Source organism: Lissotriton vulgaris, chromosome 11, assembly GCF_964263255.1.
Source record: "Lissotriton vulgaris chromosome 11, aLisVul1.2, whole genome shotgun sequence".
Classification (NCBI taxonomy): Eukaryota; Metazoa; Chordata; class Amphibia; order Caudata; family Salamandridae; genus Lissotriton; species Lissotriton vulgaris.
In genome coordinates, this window is record NC_141699.1 from 235,684,537 (window position 1) to 235,699,580 (window position 15,044).

Below are 15,044 nucleotides of genomic sequence, written 5' to 3' on the forward strand. Positions count from 1 at the left end.
AAATTACTGAATAGGTTGTCGTAACTGGTATTGGTATCCACATTTTTTTGAAAATGTTAGTTTCTATTTTTGAATGTGTGTATCAAAGGTTATATTAGGGTGAGAGGACGTCTGCCTCTCTTTCACAAGGATGATGTCATCAGTGATGTCATCAGTGATGTCATTTGAGATGTCATCAGCAGTGCATTGCGAGTGCGTGAGTTAAAGTTAGCTGAACTAATTATAACAGGGAAATTTCAATGGTTTTGTATGAGTGAAATGTCCAGCTAGCTATAATATGTGTGAAACCTATGGTTTGTTAGTGAATTTCTAATGTTTTTTAAATGCTAATTCCTAACTATAACGTGTGTGAAACCTATGTTTTTTTCAGTCCGTTTCTAATGTTTCTAAATGCTAATTCCTAACTATAACATGTGTGAAATCTATGGTTTTTTCAGTGAATTTCCAAGGTTTTTTAATGCTATGATGTGGCTGAAACCTATGTTTTTTCAGTGAATTTCAAAGTTTTTGTAAATGATAATTTTTAAATGTATTATTTGTTATTTTTTTATACTGATTTACTACATTATTTTAAATTATTTATTTTTAGATATATTATTTTTTAAATTACATGGCATATTTTTATTATAATTTGAAAAATATATATTTTTTTTAAATTGAAATTGTAATTTTTTTTATTTTATATATTTTTTAATTTATATATATTTTATATATCAGGCAATGATATCCTATGGAAGGAAATTCAAGTTGCTGCTAAGTACAGTTAAATTTACATTTCAGGAATAGTAGTGAGCTGAAAGATGCAGCACTGTGGTCTCTCCTGATAACAGGTGAGTAAATCGGAATTTGTAGTTCGGCTGATTTTAGAGGATTTTTTTTAAGTTCCAAAACTACACACTTTAAAAAATTTCCAAGTGAAACCAGTCAATGTTAGCCTATGGAAGGAAATTCAAGTTACTGTAAGTATGGTTAGAATTTCTTTTCAGGATCAGTAGTGAGCTCTAAGATGCAGTACTGACATTTCTTGTGATAATAGGTGAGTAAATTGGAATTCCTAGTTCGGCAGAATTGACAGGAATATTTTGCTCAATAGTGAAGGAAGGGGGTGGGGCCTGAGGTAACATGTGTGCAAACACGCCCTGTGGCACATTTTAGATTGGTAAATTAATTCCTTTTCAATCCTGAGGTTCCCTGTGAGCCAACTAGCCCACTAGGTACCTCCAGTATGCGCCAGGCAGCTGTGTTGCAGAGAGGTGTTCAAAGGGCACACACCTTTTTACAACACTCTGCAAAACAGCTCTGTGGCGCTTACTGAAGATACCTCTTGGACTAGTTGCCCCCTAGGGGACCTCTGGATTCAACAGGAATTAATTCCCCAACTTAAAACGCGCCTCAGGGCTTGTTTGCACTCACATCACCTCAAGCCCCGCCCCCTACCTACACCACTGTGCAAACGCGCCCTGTAGAATGTTCTAAGTTGGGGGATTAAGTCACCTTGCATACTGGGGGTCCCTGGGGGCCAACTAGCCCACCAGGTACCTCCAGTATGCGTCAGGAGGCTGCGTTGTAGAGAGGTGTAATGAGGCCACGCCCCTTTTTACACCACTCTGCAACGCAGCTCCCAGGTGCATTTGCACAGGGGGAACTAATTCCCCTTCCATACTGGGGGTCCGTCGGGGCCAACTAGCCCACCAGGAATCTCCAGCATGCACCAGGGGGCTGCATTGCAGAGAGTTGTAATGAGGCCACGCCCCTTTTTACACCTCTCTGCAACGCAGCCCCCTGGCACGTTTGCAGAGGGAGAACTAATTCCCCTTGCATACTGGGGGTCCCTGGGGGCCAACTAGCCCACCAGGAATCTCCAGTATGCGCCAGGGGGCTGCATTGCAGAGAGGTGTAATGAGGCCTTGTCCCTTTTAACACCTCTCTGCACCACAGCCCCCTGGCACATTTGCAGAGGGGGAACTAATTCCCCCTGCATACTGGGGTCCATGGGGACCAACTAGCCCACCTGGAACCTCCAGTATGCACCAGGGGACTGCGTTGCAGAGAGGTGTAATGAGGCCACACCCCTTTTTACACCTCTCTGCAATGCAGCCCACTGGTGCTTTTTCAGAGGTGGAACTAATTCCCCTTGCATACTGGGGGTCCCTGGGGGCCAACTAGCCCACCAGGAGCCTCCAGTGTGCGATAGGGGGCTGCGTTGCAGAGAGGTGTAAAACAATTACGGTCCCCGGGACAATGTGGGGGGAATGTAAGTAAGTAATATTTATTTGTACATGATTAATTAAAATCTTTACAAAAATATAAAATACCAGTAACGACATTAAAAAACTGAACTGTAATTGGAATTTAAAAAGAATACTGCATTGCTGTAAACAGATCAATAATGTCCTCAGGTGCTAGTGAAGAACTTCAAACAGTGTCAAGTCTTTTTTTTAATGAGTCAAAGAACTTCACAACCTGGCAGTTAAATTTTGTGTTGCTGGAGGTAAAACATAGTATAACTGCCTGCCTGCAGGTCCCTACAGCGTGTGACTTAAAAGATGGGAGCAGAAGATTGCGCCTTAGGTCCCTCAGTCTGGGGCATATACATATCACGTGGACAATATCCTCCATGCCAGACTTGCACAGGCGACACTGTTGTAAAACGGGTGGTCTCACCCAGGGGGGTAAGTGAGGCAATATCGGGATTACGCCAAGGCGCAGTTTCAAAAAATTTTCTTTGACTTGTATTTTCATCCCGATGTTAAGGTATGCTTTTGACTGTATTTTGCCATATCCACTCAGGGTTGTCCATCCGTGCGCTCTGTTTTCCAAGACTTTCTTGTCTTCAATCGCAGAGATGATACCTGCTGATTTTGTAGCCAATTTTTTGAAGGACTGGAGGTCTGTAGGCTTTTCCCAAGTGTTAGACAAACCTAGGAGTTCAATTGATTCAAAAAGATAAACTCTGTGCGGCGATGTACGGTGCCGTAGTAGCTCAGCCCATATGTTGGCATTTAAGGAGTCGGCTTCTGCATTGCGGATTTTGCGCCAGGTTGCTACATATGCGCTCCGCCTTTCTAGGGTTTGTCTGATAATGCCGAATTTCAGACGAATCTGGGCAGGGGAGACATATGTAGGAAGGTTGAAAATGGCCCTATAGGAGTTGGCTATAACCGTGTCCAGTAGTTCAGCATCCTTCCCATGAAGTGATTCACTCCCATACGTGAGAGTCGGTTGTAGTTTTGCACGCAAGATTTCAAGAAATGGTTTTAGTGTGAGATCAGGGCGTTTTGCCTTTAGAGATTTTAATGCCAGGTAAGTCATTGTGGCTTTCCCTCGGATGGAATGGAGTTGAGGTCTAGAGTTGTTGTTTGAATCCAAGAGGACACCCAGATATTTATATGAGGCCACCCTATCAAGTTTTTCTCCATTTAGCTACCAGCAAGGATTCCATTTTTTCCTGTAATTGACCGTCATGGATTTTGACTCATGAAGATTTATTTGGAGGGCGTTCTTTGCAGAGAAGGCAAAGGTTGCGTTCAGGAGGTGCTGAAGGCCTACTTGGGTGCCGCTTATCAGCACAAGGTCGTCGGCGTATAACAGATTAGAGAGGGTGATGTGCCCTAACTTGGGTGCGTGATTACAGCATTTCTCTAATTCTGCAGGCAGATCCGCTAAGAAGAGATTAAATAGGATGGGCGCTAGAAGACAACCCTGTTTTAATCCCTTTGTCGTCCTGATCGGCTTCGAGACATGTGTGCCAGCCCCAAGCTTGATTTTAATCCAGGTATCGGAGTGGAGAAGTATCAGGACGTCCAAGAGACGCTTAGGAATGCCCCAGTTGTAGAGTTTCAGTCAAAGATTGTTTCGATCCACGTGATCGAAGGCTGCAGTGTAATCGATAAATGTAAGGAATAAGGGTGACTTAGCTGCTTTTGCTGGGCTCATCAGGAGGGACAAAGCCATGATGTTGGTGATGGTCCCTTGATCTTTGCAGAAACCCGTTTGATTAAGGGGAATGATGGCATTTTCGGAGGCCCATGATGATAATTCCTCCAGGATAAGTCCTGCAAAGTATTTTGCTTCAGCGTCAAGCAGAGCAATGAGACGGTAACTGTTTGGATGGTTCTTGTTCCCATGTTTGTATATAGGACTTATAATGGACCCATGCCATGAGTCAGGAAGCTTCAAAGTGGAGTTTATGTTGGTAAATATTGGGGCCAGAGATGCGCTCCAAAAATCTCTATCTGATTTGTACAGCATAGGTGGAATTCCATTTGGCCCTGGCGCTCCATTTGGTCTCCCTTTTTTTATTTGCCGAATGATGTCTGCTGGATTAATTTTCAGTTGCTCTTGTTCAGCGACCTTTAGTAGACTATCTTCCTCTTTTGGGTGGCCAAATTTCATTGGCCTTATTCCTTCACCCTCCCATGTTTCTTGTATGCTCGCGATCTTGGGATAATTGAGTTGTTCCTCATTTCCGGGCCTTAAAGATGTTGTGATAGAAGATAGAGTTGTCGTGGCACCTATAGTGTCATTATCATTGAAGTGTGATAATAGGTGTTTTGGCCATATTTCCTCAGATATGTGGGAATTTTGCCCTAAGTGGTCAGGGTTCTGCAGCCTTTTTACCATTCGCCAAAACCTGGAGCTATTTTTCTGCTCCCCCTCGTGGACAAGTTTTATCCAAAAATCATAATTTCTTTGTTTTTGACTTTCCCATTTCATCCTTTTAAGCTGTTTTTTAGCTTCTCGGAGAACTATTTGCAAGCTGCAGTTTGCCTGGTCCTTTCTCATTAGTCTCAAGGTTTGATTTATTGTTCGTTTTTGTATTTTCATATCTGTGGTTAGGTGTTTCCCGATCAAAGACCCCTTTGTTTGGCCTGGATTTTTGGACGCCATGCCTCTCATTTTCCTAATCATGGCGTCGCTGAAGTTTTGCCAGACGTCCGAGAGCTTGGTGGAGGACCCCAGAATTTCAGAAAAAAGGGTTTTTGCGGTGAAGCTGATGGAGTCAATGTTGCCGGAATTACACCGTAGCCGCTTTAAGTTTGAGCTAACATCTGTGTCTGGGCCAGTGAAGGGCGCAATTTCCAGTTTCAAGCTAGTTCTTATTTCAGCCACTAGAGGCAGGTGGTCGCTGAGATCGCTCGCTCCAATTTTGAAGGAAGAAACCCAACAAAACATGTTCAGAGAAGCGAAGATGTAGTCAAGGTGCGAGGAATGCAAATCAGAGTGGAAGGTGGCTACTGGAGGGTCGTCTTCGGCGAAGCTACCGTTTAAGGCCCTTAGATTGAGTTGTTCCAATTGGTGAAGGAATTTTTTTGAGAACTTCGTTTGGGTATTATTTTTTGTGGTGCCTTGAGGCGGCACGCCCCATGCTGTGTTTAGTTCTTGAGTGAGGACACTATCTTGATCATTGCTGATGAGGAGCGTGTTGAAGTCACCGGCCACCAGGAGTAGGTCAGACAGGCTGGTTTCCCTTATTTTTTCTAAAACTTTCACCAGCTCTTTTACCGTCTTGTGTTTCTGTTTGGGATGAACATAGGTGTTGATTATAATTGTTTCTTGGGGTTGCATTTTTAGCCCAAGTGAGAGCTTTACCACTAAGCATGGGCGAATTTTGCGAATTCGCGATCCGCGAATTTGCGGACTTGCGAATTTGCGATCTGCAAAATTCGTGAATTTGTGCTAATTTGCGGATTTTTGTTTTTTTGCGTGTTCGCGAGGTTTTGTGCGTGTTCGCGGGGTTTTTTGCATGTTTGCGGGGATTTTGCGTCTACGCGAGCCGCTTGCATAGCGAAGTTACCCATGCAGTCATTTATGGGAGAGGGAGAGAGAGATAGATAGATAGATAGATAGATAGATAGATAGATAGATAGATAGATAGATAGATAGATAGATAGATAGATAGATAGATAGATAGATGGATAGATAGAAAGAGAGAGAAAGAGAGGGAAAGAGAGAGGGAGAGAGAGAACGAGAGAAAGAAAGAGAGGCCGGATCTCTGAAGGGCCAGATTCCTGAGTTGCCCCTACAGAACATACAGCTTTTTATTTTTAGCAAAATGCATATGAAAATTGTGCTGTAAAGGTCTCTTTTAGTTTAACCCCTCCTGACAACTCAAAATGGGTGTATTTGCCATCCTCTCCCTTCTTCCTGTTTTTTATATCTGTAAGTGCTTCTTGATGAGGTTAATTCCTTGGACAGGTGCCTCGTTGCCTACTTGTAACTATTCTCTGACCCTGCTTCAAGGGTCAGAGCAGGGTCAGAGAATAGTTGCAAGTAGGCAACGAGGCGCCAGGAAGCAATTAGCAGCAGGTGTCCAAGTTGAAGTTAATTTGTTTGTAACCCTTTTGTAAAAGGTTACAAAGAAATTAGGTTCAACTTTTGCACCTGCTGCTGTAACCCTTGCTTGGCTGAAAATTCGTCCCCGCTGATTCACTGATTTTACCGCGATTTCGCGAGATTCGCGGATCGCGAAATCGCGGAAAATTTTACGCCCACCCTTATATACCACCTGGATGTAATGTAATGTAATGTAAGAGACACTTCTATAGCGCTACTTTCACTCCAAGGAGTATCTTGGCGCTCACCCAACCCAGATGGAAGAGTTGGAGGGAAAAGGATGACTTACACTCTACACCACAAATTACACCAACGCCCTACATGCCGCATCAGACAAAGAGAAGACCCAGGTTTTTAGTGCCTTCCTGAAAAAGGTTTCTTGGGACAGTGATCGTAGAAGGGGCGAAAGCTTATTCCAGGCCTTGGTACCTAGTACAAAAAGGGATTTACCACCTTTTGTTGCCAGCTTGAGTCGGGGAGGTGTAAGTAGATTCTGACTGGCAGACCTCAGACAACGTGTCAGGTGGTATCTTTTGAAACCATTGCATAGGTATTTTGGACCTTGCTGATGGAATGCCCTAAAGGTAATTATAAGGATTTTAAACAAAATTCTTTTACCTATTGGCAGCCAGTGGAGTGTGTTAAGTGCTGCTGAGGCTGAAGGCCTACGGGGCCAACGTAATACAAGGCAGGCCGCTGCATTTTGGACCATTTATAACCTGTGGAGGACGGTTTTGTTAGCTCCAGCATATAAGCCGTTACAATAGTCCAGCCTGGAACTTATTAAGGCCACTGCAACTGTTTTCCTAGCCGACAACGGAAGTAAGTCAAAGAACTTCCTCAGAGCTTTTATAATCTGGAAGCACGTCCCAGCTACTGCCACCGCCTGATGTTTAAAAGACAGTGGTCATCAAATTTGATGCCCAAATTGCGGGCAGATGTAATTGTGTTGGGAGGGGCTTCTGCATCCACGGGCCAACACATTTTTGGGGAAAACAGATTACGACTCCCAAATGGCAGGATTTCTGTTATTCCAGCGTTACATTTTAAATGATTATTAGTCATCCATTTAAAAGTTGCTGCTAGACATTCCTTAAGATCTTCCTCGGCACCTGGCCGTTCCCTATCCAGCACCAGAATGAGTTGGGTGTCGTCAGTGCATGAAATTGAACTGATCTGGAATGACGCGATCAGTTTCACTAGGGGTGCCATGTACAGATTGAAAAGTACAGGACTTAAGCTCGAGCCCTGAGGGACCCCTGAGCTGACGGCTTTAGCCTCAGACTGATATTGACCCAACACTGTGACTTGGCGTCTATTGCTAAGGAAATTCCTAAGCCAGGCCAAGACCTGCCCTCCTACCCCTGCGGCAGCCAACCGGTCCACTAAGATGTTATGTGAGACCGTATCGAAGGCTGCCGACAGGTCAAGTAGGATAAGGACAGCCTTCTTTCCTTGATCCATGGCCGCTCGTAGGGTCTCTGCTGTAAAAAGCAGGGCCGTCTCGGTATAATGTTCTGACCGGAACTCTGACTGGTTAGGATGGAGGATGTTGTTCTTCTCCAAAAAGCTCGTCAGTTGACTATTGACAAACTTTTCTGCCAGTTTGAACAGGACAGGAAGCAGGGAGATAGGGCGCAGGTTGGAGAGAGTGGTAGGGTCAGCAAGTGCCTTTTTTTGGAGAGGCTTGACAGCTGCAATCTTCCAATCATTGGGAATGTCTGCCGTAGTTAGAGATGAGTTAATAATCCTGTTGATTATGGGATTAACCATCTCTACTAAGGTGTGTAACACTGGAGGAGGACAAGGGTCAAAAGGGGATCCAGATTTGCTGGCCAGGATAGCCTTAGAGGTGTCTTCAAGAGATACCGGGGCAAATTCCTCCAGACGGGCAGAGGTCTTCATCTCCACTGTCTGTTCAGAGACCACCGACACAGTTGGTCCTGATGGGAAAGTCTTCACGATGGTAAGGATCTTGTTGTCAAAATAATCAGATATCGCATTACAAAGATCTTGAGATGGGGGAATCTCCTGCGATAGAGCTGATGGATTCATAAAGTCCTTTACAATCTTGAAGATTTCTTTTTGTTCCTGGCCCACCGTGGAAAGGGCCTGTAAATAATAGGTTTTCTTTGCGGATTTTATTCCAGCATGATACTTCCGTCTCGCTGACCTATAGGTATTACGGGCGGTGGCATCATAGTTTCTACGCCACCTCCGTTCCAGTGCTCTTACCTCTCCCAGCTCTAATTTCAAGGCCAATGAGAACCAAGGGGCACTTTTTTTGGTCTTAATGGTTCTTAGGTTATTATTGCTGGGTTAGCTTAACAAGGCCCCCGCTCTGGCAATCCAGTCACAAAAAGTCTGATTGTCTACAGAGGTAAGGTCGGATAGAGCTGGTATACTGGCTTTTAGTTGTTCTACTACATCAGGTCTACTGGGTAGTAATTTCCAGTTAGGAGTGGGTTTAGCTTTGGGATTTGTAGTGCTCATTATGGGGGTGGCGATAGATGTCGAATTCAATACAATATTAAAAGGAATAAAAAAATGATCGTTCCAAGTCTGGGGGCTGGGGGGTTTGACTCTCAGGCTGGTGGAATTAGAGCAAATGCAATCCAATAAATGTCCCGCCTGATGAGTGGGTTCCCGATTCAGAAGCGTGAGTCCTAGCACATCAATGATGTCCATAAAGCAACCCACTCCAGGTTCTTTAAGGGAATCTAGATGCAAATTTAAGTCACCCAGTACTGTAAAATGGGAGAATCTAAGTGCTAGTTCACTCAGTGCATCGCCCACAGTTTCCAGGAACTTTGATGGAGGTCCCGGGGGGCGATAAATGAGGGCGCCGGAAAAGTTAAAGGAGTCATGAATCCCCAAAGAGAATGCTAGTGCCTCTGCCCCTTTAATGTCCGTCAATTCTTGAGTGGAACACATAAGAGTGTTACGGTAGATGATAGCAAGGCCCCCTCCCCGTAATTGGCACTTGGAGGAGAAATGTGAAAGTCCATTGCCTCGATTTTGCCTATTGTTGATATGGATGCGAGGACCATCAACCCTCCTGATCTGCGACCAAAGAATGAATTGTTGTTTGCCGGTATGAAACAGGACGTGATCCCCTGAAGGTCGAATCCTTTGTCTTCCCAGGTTTCTTGTAATAGTAGGAGGTCAAATGTGAGTAGATATTGTAAGAATTCAGGGTCGCTCTTTTTGCTTTCTAGGCCGTTGATGTTCCAGGAGCAGATTCCTAAGTCCCTGCCCCTTGCTGAGTAATTGGAAAAGACGTGCCCTTTTTGTCAGTTGTCTGCAGTCGTAAAGCAAATTGTACGCTGAATTGACATCCAATTGAGGTCAGATTTAAAAAATTGACTTCCATGGTTTTTATTTTGTGCAAGTCGAGGACTTTTGGCGGATACCCCGAGTGGCCCTGGTGAACTGCTCCTGGCTCCCTTTGGTATTGAACTAATGTTTTTTTGAGATTGTGACCAGGTAGGGGGCAGGAGAGGAGTCGGGTAACGGGGTTGCTTTTCGAGTTTCAAGGCAATCCCCCATTGTTGGAATGTTGCTTCCTCCTTCATTATTTTATGCGCTGTCTCCAAAGAATTCCAAGTTGTTTTCATATGTCTGGGCACTGAGCGGCGGTGTTGGGCTGGAACCCTACTTGGAGAAGGTCGGTGGAACTGATTTTTGCAAGGAACACTTCTTTTTCACTATGCTCCTGGGATTTGGTCCCCCCCGGGGGTAGTTTGAAAAAAAGCAGACTATTTTTTTCACGGGGTACGCGTACGTACGTGTGCCCCACGATGTTTTGAAAACAATGAAAAAAAACCTCTTTGGGGTCCTTTTGGGACCCCCTGAGCAGGCCTAGGGGGTCAGAGTGTTTCTACCCTGCCCCCTTTTTGCGTTCTACACGTTTGTTTTTCTGCTTGCTTGTGCCTCGGTCTACGGAGCACAAGATGGCTGCCAACACTTTCTGGTTTGGAGTGTTGACAGACAGTTGACAGCCTATCAGCATGCAGCTCGTGCTCGGAAATGTACACGTACGGTACGCGGACCTGTACGCGTACTGTATGCGTACGGTAAGCGCATATAGATGTATCTATGTATTTACTTTTGATTTTCTCAGGAACTACTGAATGGATTTACACCGTTTAACAAAAAGGGTGATCTGCGAACCTAACTCTCCCTCTCTGCCAAATTTGGTGTAATTCCGTTCAGCCGCTCGGGCTGTAGCCCTGGCTAAAGTTCCTATGGAAAATTGCATGGGAAAACACGTTTTGGGACCCCCTTTTTTCTCTGCCCCCGCTTCATGAATCACCCCCAAACTTTCAGGGAAGGAGCGGAGCAAACATGCCAGGGGGCTGCGTTGCAGAGCCGTGTAAAGAGGCCACGCCCCTTTGTACACCTCTCTGCTATGCAGCCCTCTGGCGCATACTGGAGGTTCCTGGTGGTCTGGTTGGCCCCCAGGGATCCCCAGTATGCAAGGGAACTTAATCCCCCAACTAAGAGCGCGCTACTGGGCATGTTTGCACAGTGGTGAAGGTAGGGGGCGGGGCTTGAGGTGATATATGTGCAAACGTGCCCTGTGGCACGTTTTAAGTTGGGGAATAATTCCTCTTAAATCCAGAGGTCCCCTAAGGGCCAACTAGTGCACCAGGTACCTCCAGTAAGCGCCACGGAGCTGCGTTGCAGAGTGTTGTAAAAAGAGGGCGTTGCCTCTGAACACCTCTCTGCCACGCATCTCCCTGGTGCATACTGGAGGTACCTGGTGGGCTTGTTGGCCCACAGGGGACCTCAGGATTGAAGAGGAATGAATTCCCAAACTTAAAACGCGCCACAGGGCGTGTTTTCACACATGTCATCTCAGGCCCCGCCCCCTTCCTTCACTATTGAGCACAATATTCTTCTAAAATCAGGCGGACTACGAATTCCAATTTACTCACCTGTTATCAGGAGAGACCTTGGTGCTGCATCTTTCAGCCCACTACTGATCCTGAAAAGCAATTCTAACCGTACTTACAGTAACTTGTATTTCCTTCCATAGTAATCTATTGTCTGGTTTTCACCAGAAAAGTTTCTAAGTGTCTATTTTCACAAACTAAAAATATTCCTTAAAAATCGCCTGTATGACTTAAATGCATTCTTTCAACTGTTTACAGGAGATGCACCAGTGCTGGAACCAGGATCCAACACTGAGTAAGAAAAAGTAATGATAACACTACTTACCTGCTAAGAGAATTTCCTCCAATAGGATAACATTGGTGATTCTATGTGAAAAAAATATCTGTCAACTTTTAAAATACAATAACATTCCTTAAAAATCACTACTGTAACTAAAACACTTTTACTCAACCGTTTACTGGAGATGTCCAAGGACTGAATCTAGGATCCAGTCCTGTGGTTAGAAAAGTAATCCATAAAGTAACTAATTGCATTTAACTAGAAACACACATTGAGGTAAATGTTGCATTGTGTTTGAAATTGTGTTGCCCATTGCAACAACTGTAACTACTGTACTTAAAAGTCTATTGCCTATTTGCAAAGTATTTAAACTAAAGTAATTCATTCTGAGAAAGTATATTTTGTAATGTAACGTATAATGTAATTTAAAAAATAAAATATCGAAAAATAAATAGTTTAAAAAATGTAGTAAATCAGTATAAACAAAATATAACAATTAATACATTTAAAAATTGTCATTTACAAAACCTTCGAAATTCACTGAAAACACCAAAGGTTTCAGGCCTGATATAGTTAGGAATTAGCATTTAAAAAACCTTTGAAATTCACTGAAAAAAACATAGGTTTCAGACCTGATATAGTTAGGAATTAGCATTTAAAAAACCTTTGAAATTCACTGAAAAAACCATAGGTTTCAGGCATGATATAGTTAGGAATTAGCATTTAAAAAACCTTAGAAATTCACTAAAAAAACGTATGTTTTAGGGGTGTTATAGTTAGCTGGACATTTCACTCGTACAAAACCATTGAAATTCCTCTGATATAGTTAGTTGTACTAACTATATCTCGTGCGCGCGCAATCCACTGCTTATGATGGCACATATTACATCATTCCTGACATGGTCAGTGACATCACTGATGACATCTCAAATGACATCGCTGATGACATCACTGATATGGTATTTAGGTAAACATAATATTAGTAATGAATGATTATTGAGAATTGCTAAGAAAAAAGTGTATTCAAATTATAATTTATTGTGTTTGATTGTTGTTTAGATAATATTTGCCATTACTCTACATTCAGAAATTGCGACAGAACGACTAGATTTCCGAATACCAGAATTCAGACTTTTATCTCTTATCTTTTGTTTCCCATTCCACCTTTCCCTTTGGGGGCTTTCCCAGTGTCAGAGTATAAATATAGTTTCTGCCACTCAGAGAATTCCTGAGGAGATTGGGGTTCGTTCATCGCTCCAGGAAGATCGGGAGAGAGATAAGCCTGACAGATGAAGAGCACTTCTTAACCAACAAGCTCTCCCCTACTGCGGATAAACCACAAACCTCTCACCATGTACTGTTTCGGAGTGCTCCTTCTTGAACGCGGAAACGCTCTCCACATGCTTACTTTATTTAACAGTATAACAAATGTTCTGTCCTTCTCCTGCTCCCGACAGGAGCAGTAACTGTAGCTCAACCAACCCACACACAGCAGTGGCAGGGCCCCTCACACAGCTCTCCCAGCTCTCTTTCCAGTCAGACTCCTTTTTGATCCAGCAAGGATCATTTGAAGTCTTTGATTTCCCTGAGCACGTACAAGTATTTGGAGACCTTCTCAAGCAGGATACCACAGCAGGGGAAAAAGAGTAGGTCCCTGTCCTCTGCTCGGTTGGGGTAACATATTGCAATACTTAACTTACATATGACACATGGCGGTATTTCTCTCTGTCATGCACAAACGTTCTATGAGAACTTAGGTCTATGGAGGGCAACATTTGTATGAATTAATGCACAGTATGTGGCTTTGCCCCGTTTAGCCCTGAATTCAAGGGATTAGAGGTGTGTCTGTCATGTGACTTCGTGGATTTTGTCTTGTATGCCCTGATGTGCCCTACATAACTTGCAATTCAGCTTGGTCACCTTATCTTATTAGTGATGGTTCCCATACTGTTGTATCATCTAGTCAGTTACTTATTAGGTGACCTTATCACTTCTTCTCAGTATCCAAGCTGGCCCAGTAATGTACCTTGCTAATTTGCCTTATCCTTTGATTTACCTTGACATAAGGCCCTGGATACTTGTCAAACGTATAAGGCCAAATAGTGCCGATTTTTGGTCAGTTGATTTGCCTTATCCATGACATGTGTAATTCTTTCACCTATTCGCGCTCTCATTATAATGCTGTTTTTGCCGCTGGCACCCCTGTGCATGTTCTGGTTAGTCTCATGAGATCATGGTCTACTATAATTGTTTTTATGCATGGTTACATCGTACCTAGCAGATGGACTGCTTGCTGGTTTGTCTGACAATGGACTATCCCTGATTATGAGAACTAATGTAATTTTCTCTTCTCTATTTACTATTTTCTCTCTCTATTACCCTTGTCCTCCTTCCTCTCCCTAGCAGGGATTTTTCTTAGGCATAACCCCTTATGTCCTGCTGATGTTCCTGAAATCTAGTTAATGGATTGAAATGTCCACAACCACAATACCTTGACTCAAGTTTTTGTAACTTGACTATCCGTACATGTGAGCATAGGTTTTTATTACTTGTGACGTTACTATTGTGTTCTCATTTTAGTAAAGTAAAAAATGCCTGAGCTTAGAAGTTCTCATGACTTCTCTCTTGTGTTTTCTCTCATTTCAATGGTTTTTACTTTCATTACATGAATGCATTTGATTTTTCATCTTGGAGACCGGAATAGACTTTGTTGTATCTCAATGTATCTATGCTTTTTGTGATTTTGCACATAAGGGAACCTTGAACCCATTTTTATTGGCATTTGGAACTCTGCACACCAGAGGTGAATTGCTTGTGTTCTCTCTTCCAAACATGGTAAAAGGTGAGGCGGTCTCGAAGTGAAGCTTGGCCTTTTATCTTTTTCTGATTGGGAGTTTGTTGGATCCAGTCCACGGTTTCCACAGAGCTCAACGTCCTGAGGGCGAGGTAGTGAGGAAGTCGAGCGGCAGCGGTAGCAGCCGCGGCGTGTTGCCCAAACCGGCGTTCTGACCTGAACCGAGCCGAACTGTAGCCGCTATAGCTGGGGCGCTGAGGCTGTGCGGAGGCTGCGAGTGGCTGAGAGCAGTGGAGTACAGGAGAGACTCCCGGAAAGCTGCGAGTGGCTCTAGTCGCCATTCCCCCATGTTGCGAGCTAAGGGAGGGAGGCGAGTAGGCGAGTAGGCGAATTACAGCCCCTTGGAGTCGGCGAGGTGGGGCAGAGCAGGACACTGGGTGCTGGGTGTTGATTATGAGCGCTAGGCACCCCTACAGGCTTTATACAACACTAAGTGAGGAGGGTCCTAGGGGAAGCTTAACGACCCTACCATGCTACACCCCCCGAACTACGCATATACCAACTAACAATAGCATGGGGTCAAAGGAACAATAAACTACTTCAATGTCTATGTCAGGGGACCAAATGGTATGCCTACAGTCATGCCTAGGGTTTTCAAAGTAGTGTCAGAAAAATACCCATCAGTCAACGACCGAGACCGCCCTTCATCATTTGGGCTGCTTCTCACCTACAAGTG